Source organism: Tiliqua scincoides, chromosome 4, assembly GCF_035046505.1.
Source record: "Tiliqua scincoides isolate rTilSci1 chromosome 4, rTilSci1.hap2, whole genome shotgun sequence".
Classification (NCBI taxonomy): Eukaryota; Metazoa; Chordata; class Lepidosauria; order Squamata; family Scincidae; genus Tiliqua; species Tiliqua scincoides.
Genome location: NC_089824.1, coordinates 25151279 through 25162049, shown reverse-complemented (window position 1 = coordinate 25162049; position 10771 = coordinate 25151279).

The following is a 10771-nucleotide window of genomic DNA, read 5'->3' as shown; positions in this document are numbered from 1 at the left end:
GGGTCTTAGATAAGAAAAGAGGCTTATCCGACTAACTGCTATTATATAAAGGGGGGTGATCTCATTATCATCTTGCCCTAGATCAGTGGTTTCCCAGCTTTTTAGCTTCAGGACCCACTTCCCAAAGCAGCGTTCTGTTGGAACCCACCTAGCTTTGTGAGAATAAATAATAATAATAATTTCACTTTGCCAGCTGCTCAAGCCTCTGTTTTTATCCTTTTTAGTATGTTGGGGGACTCCTTCCAGAGCATTTGTTGTGCTCCATGTTCATCAGGTTTTGAGTGTTCTGGTGGCCTTGCATCCCCCTTCACCTTTTGATAAGAGCTGCGGCATGCCTGCCTACTCACATGTGGCCTTTCCAGCACTTCAATCTTTCACCCCACTGCTACTGAGAGCCTGACTCTGGTATGTTAGGTTCTAGACAGTAGTACATATGCATATGTATAAATATGGATAAATATATATCCATATGGGTAACACAGGTAACAGTGCTTCAGCAACAACAACAAAAAATGACATGCTGCTAGTCCAGTGGGGCCCCTAGGCCTGTGTTCCTCTTTCAGATGTTGTTCTATTGCTGACAGTAAAAACTTTAACCTTATCACACCTGTTGTCTGTTTACAGATAGGCATCTCTTCTTCCCCCCTGAGTTGTTTCTTATCTCAGCTGGCCTCAAGGTAGGGGGAAAGGGCCTCTCAGCTCTCAGGGTATGTAGTATCTTAGCTCTCTGACTCCTTCGGCTTCAGTGGTGGAGGAATCATTCTCTGTGGTCATGACAATTGCAGGGGAATGGGGAGGATAGCATACCAGCAGCCACACTGCAAAGGGTATGGGAGTGTGTGGAAGTGGCTAGATGGGTGGGTCATTGAGATAGGTGCCTGTGTCACATGCAGCCCAATTATTGGCCTATGCCAATGGTCCCACTATGGCCAATGGTCCCACTAATAGGTCTATGTGTTAGAGCAGGGGTGGGCAAACTTTCAGTCCTGGGATCCTTGGCCTTTAGGGATCCTGGACCTTTAACAATTGTGCAGGAGAGAGAATTTCAGGAGGTTCAGCTTGTCATGAGATGACAAACTGCACCTTCTGAAATTCTCTCTTCTATACAATTGTTAAAAGTTCAGGATCCCTAAAGTTGAAAGTTTGCCCACCCCTATCTAGAGGCTCCCAGCCAGATTTGCCTGTGATGCAAGGTGTTAAATGCCCATGGGATGGTTTTACCTGTCTTCTGCTCTTGCTAGAGTTAGAGAGCAACTTTGTGGAGGGCAATGTGATTTCTGGACCAGCCTCCCCCTCTTCTGTCCCTGCCGTGGGTGTTTCCGGCCACTTATACAAACGCTGGGTGAGGTCAGTCCCACATCTAGTCTTGCACTTGTCTTGCTTGGATCCCAGCCTGCGTCTTTGTGCAGTGAGTTACTAGCACCCTGCTTTGCCTGAGTGCTGTTCAGGCTCCCCTTGTGACTCATCCCAGACCCTCCTTTGATAAAAAGATTCCTTCTAGCTGATAAACAGCCCCACAGGGACACAAACCTTTATCAGAGAGAGTGTGTTTGTTTCATTTGACTGCCCTCTTCCAAGGGAGCTATCTTTCTACCTTTCCTTTGCTATGGTCAAAAAGATATTTCTTTGATGTGCATGTTTGTGTAAATGACATGGGGGTTGGTGCTCGGTGCTGGAGTTTCTAGGCTTCTTTGTTTTTGCCCATTTGCTCCTTCTACCACAGTAGTGCTCTCTCTCTCTCTCTGTGTGTGTGTGTGTGTGTGTGGTGTCTTGGAGGCATCTTTCCATTGTTGGCAGGGGTGACTGTTGATGTGCGGTTTGTTCCTAGGGTGATGCATCCCACCAGCCCCTGTGTACACTTATTGGCCTTGTATCTACCCCCATCCCCTGTCCAGTTTCCTCTGGTGGTGCTTACCTGGTTGCCAGCATTAGGGCTGGGTGGGCACAGCGATTGGCTTCTTGAATGTTGAACTGATATCAGGACTTTATTCCATGGCTAACAGACTGTGTCAGGGTTTCTATGGATGCTAGGAGCTTCACTACGAAGGGCTGCACCAGTGTAATTGGGGGGTTGCACCTGCATGTCACTGCCTGGACAGTCTTGGGACAGTGGTTCCCAAAGTCCTACTTGGACTTTTGGAACCCTGTAAGTCTTTGCGTGGTGGGAGGGCAGCAATGTGATCGGTATGATGATGATGCTGCCAGGCAGGGAGGGCACTTACCAAGGGGCTGCTATGGCTGTCTGGAGAGCCTGCAACCCTGTCTGAACCCTTATGTAGAAAGTGGGTGTTTTTCTTTTTTTGAGGCTTTAGGAAGGGCTGTGGAGGCGGTCACAGGCTTTCCAGACCCTCCAGAGAGCCATAGCAACCTCCAGGTAAGTGAAAAATCTGCTCCCTGCCCAAATGCAATGCAATTGTAGTGATAGCTTTGCTGCTGATTTATGGCCCATTCCCCTTAAAGGGGAATGGCCCCTTTGCGGTTCCCTGATGAGTTGCAACCCACCAGTTTGGAAAACGCCAGCTTTGGATATAATAGTCATTGCCCGACATCAGTGTGCCATTGGCACAGCGTCCAAATAAGATGGTGCTGTAGATCACTGTGTCAGCTCACTTCCCTAAGGTACTACTACCACATGCTCAGAAAAACGGTTTCCCTTTCATTTGCATTTTTCAAATATAAGAACCAGCAATGGGTTTTTGAAAATTATTGGTATAGATCCTGTTTAGCAAAACAGCAGAACTCCCAAGTTTTTCGCATCTTAGCAAGCCCTGTCACACTGTCTCTGCTAATGATGATATGACTTCTCCATGGCAACTGGCAATTCATGCTCCAGAAAATTAACAGAAGGAAAATTATAAGCTTGTAGCTGTTTTTAGTGGGATTTATAAGTAGAAACAAGAAAAGTGGTAGGTGCTGGTGCTGTGGATCGTTTTTTACAGCCCTTGGTTTGTCAGGAAGTCCAAACTACAGAATCTGAATTGCAGAATAAGGGTGTAATCCTATACCACAAATAACAGGAGATCTGTCTAGTACAGTAGTCAACCTTTTTCATGCCATGACCCAAATAGATAAATAAATGTATGCAACTGGGGACCCACTGTCAATCCCCCCTGTTCCCTATCTACCCACTCCCTGGCCCCCCATTATACCCTCCCAGCACTGTTCACTGTAACAAAATATTCTTAGAGAGAACAGAAAAAGTTACAGTGAAACCTGGCAGACAAAAGCTATTATAGCACAATTGCTAAGCATTTGAGTAGGAGTGGGACACCATCCCCTGGTACCTGACGAGGTACACCAGATGCCTCCCCCTTTACCTGGTGATACTCTACTCCAGTGGTGTTCAACCTTTTTCATTCCTGTACATTGCTGCAACTCCACAGCAGAGGCTTTGTGTCCCATTGAGGTCACAACCCCAAGGTTGTAGAACACTGATCTAGTAGAAAGAAGAATGAAACCAACATTGGAATACAAGACACCTTGGATAGCAAAGACACGTTCTTTCTGTAGATAATCTAGGGAATTGTTTGAATTCCCTAGAACAGGGCTTTTCAAACTGGGGCGTTGCAACGCCCCAGCCTGTGGGCCCAGGGCTCTGCCCCCTTAAGGGGCGGGGGCAGCCTGGAGGCAGGGAGGAGGCAGTGGCACGATCCCCAGGATCCCTCTGCTCAGGGGGCTGCAGGAGCTTGGGTGCACTTACCCAAGCCTCCTGCAGCCTCCCCGGAGTGCAGGGAGCCTGGTGCGACCTTTGGCAGGGCTCCCCGCAGCAGTGAAAGTGAAAGCGGAGCGATTGCACTCCACTTCCTCTTTAGCGGAGGTGGGATGCGATTGCTCTGCTTTCACTTTCACTGCTGTGGGGAGCCCTGCCAAAGGTCGCACCAGGCTCCCTGTACTCCGGGGAGGCTGCAGGAGGCTTGGGTAAGTGCACCCAAGCTCCTGCAGCCCCCTGAGCGGTGTGATCCTGGGGATCGTGCTGCTGCCTTCCACTCGCCTCCCGCTGCCTCCCTGCAAGCACTTGTGTGTTGGCAAGGCTCAAACTCTCCCTGAGAGTTTGAAAACCACTGCCCTAGAAATGTTTATAATTTCAAATAATATTCATTACACAGGCCTACCAAAAAATCTTTTTTTTTAGCTGCCAAGGATGTTTGAACAAATTTAGGATATTTTTGAATCAAAATATAGCATCCTTTTTGCCTGATTGACTCTAGTTTTGGGGGGCAAGGCATAGCCACCTTATATGCTGATTCAAGCAGCTTCCTCATGGGGAAGCTTCCCCCCAGCTTCTTCATGGGGAAGCTGCTTGAAACAGCGTTGAAGGTGACTATGCTGTACCCCCCAAAACTAGAGCCAATCAGGCAAAACTGATGCCATTTTTTGGATTCAGCAACCTGAATATACCCAAGAATAGGTCTAACTTTTAAGACAGCAAAATGTGTGTAGGCCTGTGTGTAACCCCGGCAATAATTAGACACTGCATAGAGGGCTGGGAAAGACCTCCAGAATCTCAAAGAAAGACCTGAGAGAGAGAGCGAGAGAGAGAGAGAGAGAAATTTTGATGAAGTATTGACCTCTATGAAGGAAGTGTGATAGGAAAAAGGTAATAGAAGCTCAAAGCAACACAACTTGTTCTTCCTCCCCCATTATCCTCACAAACTCCGTGTGAAGTAGGCTGAGAATATACCACTGATCCACCCAAGGCCACTCTTTGAGTTTCTTGGTGAGGGGAGGTTTGAACCTGGATTTCCCTAGTACAGTGCCCTACCTACTAGACCACACTGATTCCATCTTGTGTTCCTTTATGCCATTTGTTTTCAAAACATGGGAAGAATGTTTCTTTTTTTCTAGAAGTTTTCTAATTGTGTGAAACAAGCACTAAGGTAGCAATGACCTGCATTTTAAACAAGCAGGCCATATTAAGTCCAAAGTATAAGGCGTGCCTCTGTGGTTCATTCTGCAGTTACCTGGCTGGCAGCCTTTCCCTCCCAGGCCTTGATGTGGTTTTTGTGTGTGAGCTGGGTTACCAGCAGCAATGTAGAAAAGGCAAGCAGGAGGGCAGGCTGGTCTGTAGGTCATAGGCAGCCAGGGGCCTTCCTGCTCTTGACCTTGCATTCCACAAATTCCTCCTGCTGGGGCTGCTTCAGGCACCCTTTCTGCAGATTGAATGCCCATGCGCTGAATGTGCACAGAAAAATAATCATGTAGCATTAACGCCTGCAAATCAAGTTGACTCGTGAAAGGGAAGTGCAGTTTAGAATGGATGCAGGAAAAGAACAATTAACTTAGCAGTGCTAATTGCATATGATTCACAAACCAGTTCAGTTTATATACAGAGGTGTAGCTAGGTCATTTGACACCTGGAGCCCATAAATTTTTGTCACCCATATGACATAATTAATTAATTAATTTAATTAATAATAACTAGATATTTATATACTGCCTTTCTGGTCATCAGATTACTCCTCTGACTTTATTCAAGGCGGTTTGCATAGGCAGGCGTTTCTAAATCCCTCAAGGGGATTTTTACAATCATAGAGGTTCTCTCTTTCAAGAACCAACAACGTTTCAGATTGGATCTTCCTGGTTTGGTCTCACTTCTAACCACACAGGCTGGCAAGCAGCTCCATCTCTCACATGGAAGGCAACCAAGACGCTTCTTGCTCACACCAAGAGCAGGTGGAATCACTCAGCTCGGCTTGTCAGCTGCTTCAAGGGCTCGCCATTCTCAGCCATTCAGGGAGCTGCCGGTGTCCTCGAACTGGCAACCTTCTGATGTTACGTTCCGGCTAACAGAGGCTCTACCCTCTAGACCAGACCTCATGCCCTATATAATTATTAATTATTATATTGGTTAATTCATTAACATTTTTATACCACCCTTCCTCTAAGCAGCTCAGGGTGGTGTACATGGTTCCTCCCCTTCTTTTGTCCTCACAACAACCCTGTGAGGTAGGTGTGGCAGAGATAGTAATAGTCATGACATGGAATGAATAATAATAATGGCCAGAACTTAAATGCAGTGAATATTTCCCCACAACCAATGGATGAAATTCTACATCAAATGGTATATGTAACATGATGGTATTATTCCTAAAAGCCACAATTTCCAGAATTTTGGTCACTAGGGTGTCACCCCCCCCCCCCGATGTCTCATTGGCCTGTTTTGAGTTAAGGCAGTGGTTCTCAAACTTTTAACACTGGGACCTACTTTTTAGAATGACAATCTGTCCAGGACCCACCAGGAGTGATGTCATGGCTGGAAGTGACATAATTAAGCAAAATAAAATAATTATAAATAATTAAATTAAAGAAAGACAGATAAATAAGGGGAAGCCAGCCCTGTTTCACCGAGTGAATTTCCTCTGTAGCCTGCCTGCAATAACACCCCCCCCCCACAAATAAATCAGTGAGATTTTCAGACCTCTGCAGTGCCCACCTTACCAACTCAAGCCTCTGTTTTATTCTTTTGGGGGGGGGTTGCTGCCTGCAGTAACACCCCCCCCACACACAAATAAATCAGTGAGATTTTCAGCCCTCCCCAGTGCCCACCTTACCAACTCAAGCCTCTGTTTTATTCTTTGGCGGGGTGCTGCCTTCTGGAGCACTTGTTGAGCTCCACTTTCATCAGATTGGGACCATGCAGCTAGCCTTGCATTCCGCTGTGCCTGACTTGACCAGGAGCCAAGGCACATTTGCTTACTCACGAGTAAATGCGACCCTGTGGCTTACTTTCGCTTTCCATAGGGCTCAATACATTCATCTGCTTGGAGGGAGGGACTTCTTTCTTGGGTGCTTTTTGGGGGCTGCTTTCATTGGATAGGAACCATTCTGGTGTCATTGGATTCCTCTCAGCCTACCCTTTCTGACAAACTATGGCATGTCCGCCTACTCACGAGTAAACATGCAATATGGATCAGTTTCATTTTCCATAGGGTTCCATGCATTTATTGGTTTCTGGGTTTTTGGCTATAACTTTTGATGGAAAGGAGATAATTAAATCTGGGTTTTTGCATTGCATTCCGCTGGAAATTCCACATCCAACAGTATATAACATGATGGGGTTTCTCGTAACCTCTGCGATGTTAGCAATGTTGGGGCATTTGTGGTGTTACACCTCCCCCAAGGGTGGTACCGGGGCAGACCTCCTCCTCCGCCCCCGCTAGCTATGCCACTGCTTATATACATGAGTTTAGAACTCCCAGTCCCATTTAAATTAACAGGCCTGAATTAGTTTGGATCCCAGAACATCAGCTGAACCGAGCAGTGGTCTGCATGGCTCTAGTTTCTTTTAAGCTTAAAAATGTATCTATATTTTGAGATCAAAATTACTACAGTGGTAGTGTTTATAACATGGTACATTTTGATGGCCTGTTTTTGAAAGACACTGAACATCTCCAGTTCCCAGCACCTCTGAAAACTAGGCCACTTATTTAGGTGCCTAACTTACCTGGCCTAACAGTGTTGGCCTCAGGACTTTTTTCTTTCTCTCTTGTCAGATTCAAAGTTTTGCAGCACACTGAGACTGCCTGCTGTTTCTGAGTGATTGCATAAGGGGGATGAATTCTATCACTTTCCAGTGGGACACAAAACTTATGCAAGATCATGACTGTCTTCTAGATTAGGGGTGTCCAAACTTTTTGGCAGGAGGGCCACATCATCTCTCGGACACTGTGTCAGGGGCTGGGAAAAAAAGAATTAATTTACATTTCAAATTTGAATAAATTTACATAAATGAATATATTAGATACGGAACTTATATGAATGAATGAAGGTCTTGCAATAGCTCATGGCGTATGAAAGGCCTTGCACAAAGCAAGGCCAGCCTTCCTTTGCTGCTGCTGCTGTATCACAAATGTGAAACAGCAAGCAGTGGAGGAAGTCCTTGTCCCACAGCTCACGCGAGAGGTTGAACAGTTGGCTGTCAGGCGTCAGGCCAGCGCCAGCTCCAGCAAGTCTCCAGGGGGGGCATAGGCTCATTGGAGACTGGGGCTGTGCTGAGGGCCGGATTGGGAGTTCTTGAGGGCCGCAAGTGGCCCCAGGGCCGGGGTTTGGGCAGCCCTGTTCTAGATAATGCAACCTTTGTTGCGTTGCTGTCAGGAGGGACTTGAAGATGACTTGGAAACCTCTGGAAGTCAGGATGCGTGGTAGGCTTGCCACAGCCTTGTGCACTGTGGCAGCTGCCAGGACAGAACCTACAATCTATGACCCTGTTCTAGTCCACTTGCCCCTCTGAGTATCCAACTCTTCTGTTTTGTAACACAGGTAAAGCCTTGTAAAAGCACAAACTGTTGGATTGTAATAGTCTGAGGGAAGTCAGACTGTTCACATGCAGATGATAAAATTAGGCTCAAATATTTATTTGCCTGGCCTGGTGCTCATATTCAATGAAGCTGTTCAGAATAAAGTGAATTGTTATTTTGACTAATTACGGGCTATAGATTTTTCTTTTTGAGCCCATTTTCTTGCCTGAACAGTCTCTAGAGTTTAAGTAATTTGGCAACAGCTTCATTTTTTTCAGAAACCTTAAAAGAAGAAGAAATGAATCTGCTGCCAAAACATGTAGATTTTTATTCTATCATCAAAGGTTCTGCAGTATCACACTTTATTTTTTGGACACACTCTTCAGTCTACTTAGTTAATCAATCTGGTGTTGAATGTTGTGTTCAAAGAACAGAATTCTCATTATCACCATTTACTGTTATTCTGAAAGTACTGAAGATGTGGGTTCAAGAGCCATTCTGTGTCACTTTCAAAAATCCTGCTACTTCTTTAGTTTTTGTATTCCACCATGATACTATGGCAAGTAAAGAACAAATTAGTTTGGGGGCAGGTGGTAGGAAGGAGGAATTGGTTTGAACATCTTGCACAGATCGTGCTGTGGGCAATATGATAATGTTGCTTGCTCTTGTTATCTGACTTCTGCATCTAAAATGAGGATATTTGAAAAGTAGGAGTTTAGATTCCTTTTCAAAATGTATAAGTGTGTTATGTGGGTAGCAATTGAACAGAAACATTTCAGACCATTTTTACTGAAAATAAGTCAGTTCTTGTGTTCGCCACACAAAAATGTCATACAAATAATGCCATTTTGAGACTTATGGTGTAGTCCTGTCTCCCGGTTGAGCCAGTGTAGCTCCCTGTGTTGCTCCAAGTGTTGCAGATTCATTGTGAAGCATGCTTGCTGCTACTTGTAAACTGGCTGTGCCAGTCTATTGGCACTGCATCTTGAAGCAGTGCTGGTTGGCACAGGTAAGGTAAGGTTACTTGGGGCTGAGAAAGGGTAGCAGGAAGGCATTTTGGAGGTGGGGAGGAGTTTTTGGCGGGCAGGAGGAGGACAGATCAAACCTGGAAGGGGGGGCAGAGCAGGCCTCCATCGTATCCTAACCCCCCCCCGGCCCGCCCAGCATTACACTGGACTTCCTGGATTTGTGCCAGCTAAATAGCTGGTGCAGATCCGAGTCATCCCCATAAGGATGACTGAGGCTTTACTTGGGGTTAAGGAGAAATAAATCCCCTTATCCCTAGGAGACCTCTAGCTATCTCCTGAGCTGCATTGGATGCAGTGTAAAAAGCTGGCCAAACTGAGAAGTTCAGATACTTTGTCCTGAAGTTTTTACGAATGGGCTTTCCAGGGAAATATATGTACAATATTTTGGGCAAAGAATTTTAAAGCAGAGCTCCTCCCTTCTGTCTCCAAGTGCTGCAGACTGCAATTATCCCTGAATTTTCTTGGAATTTGCTGAGGCAAGATGCAATTGTATTCACAGTAGTGTCAGGAGGGTGCTTATTTCTTTTCTGTCATGGGTGAAAATGTTTGTTCCAATTGTGATTTCTTGCTCCAGGGGTGGACCTCATTGCCAGCTGCATCCACCCCCATATGGCATACACAGATACATGTACACATATACATATACAGCTACATAAGTGGGTACTCAGGCACACACTCCCACACAGGCTCACAATGTATTCTCTCGCATGGTCCTCCACCACCCACTTCCCTCCTGTTGTCCTTCTTTGTTACTGCTAAGTTAGACTGACCTTGTGTTAAGCAATTTCAAAAATCATGTACAGATTGATCCTGGGATAACCATACTAAACTCACTTTGAACTCTGATTTGACCACATGTTCAATAGGTAAAATATAAGCTTAAAGGTGTTAAGAGTCAGCTTTTTGTTTTCTGAGAGTTTTAATAAAGTGTTGTGTAATGCAGATTAAGCAGAAGTCCTTCATTTATTTAATTTTTCAAATTTTTATACTGCCCTTCCTCCAAAAGCTCAGGGCAGTGTATACAGCTGCTCCCCTCCTTTTTTCCTCACAACAACCCTGTAAGGTAAGTGAGGCTGAGAGAAAGTGACTGGCGCAAGGTAATTAAGGAAACTTCACGACTGAGGGGGGAATTGAACCTGGATCTTCCAAGTCTAAATCCACCTCCCAAACCACTGCACAATCCCGGCTCTTCATTACACATCTTAGGCTGCAGCTGTATACACACTTACCTGGGAGTAAGCAGCACTGAACAAAATGAGATGTATTTCTGAGCAAATGTGCATAGGCTTACATGATTAGATCATTTGGGGTGTACGATGTTGTTTGGTATCAATAGTGGAGGAAAATGAAAGACCCTGGCAGTTCATGACCACATTGTTAATATAAAAATTAAATAAGAAGGAAGTATACTTGGCAAGATCCATAATCAAAGCCATGTTTCAGAAGTTTGCCTGAACTGGGCCTTATGACTCAACATGAGATAGTTGTATTAGCCAACAGATGGAT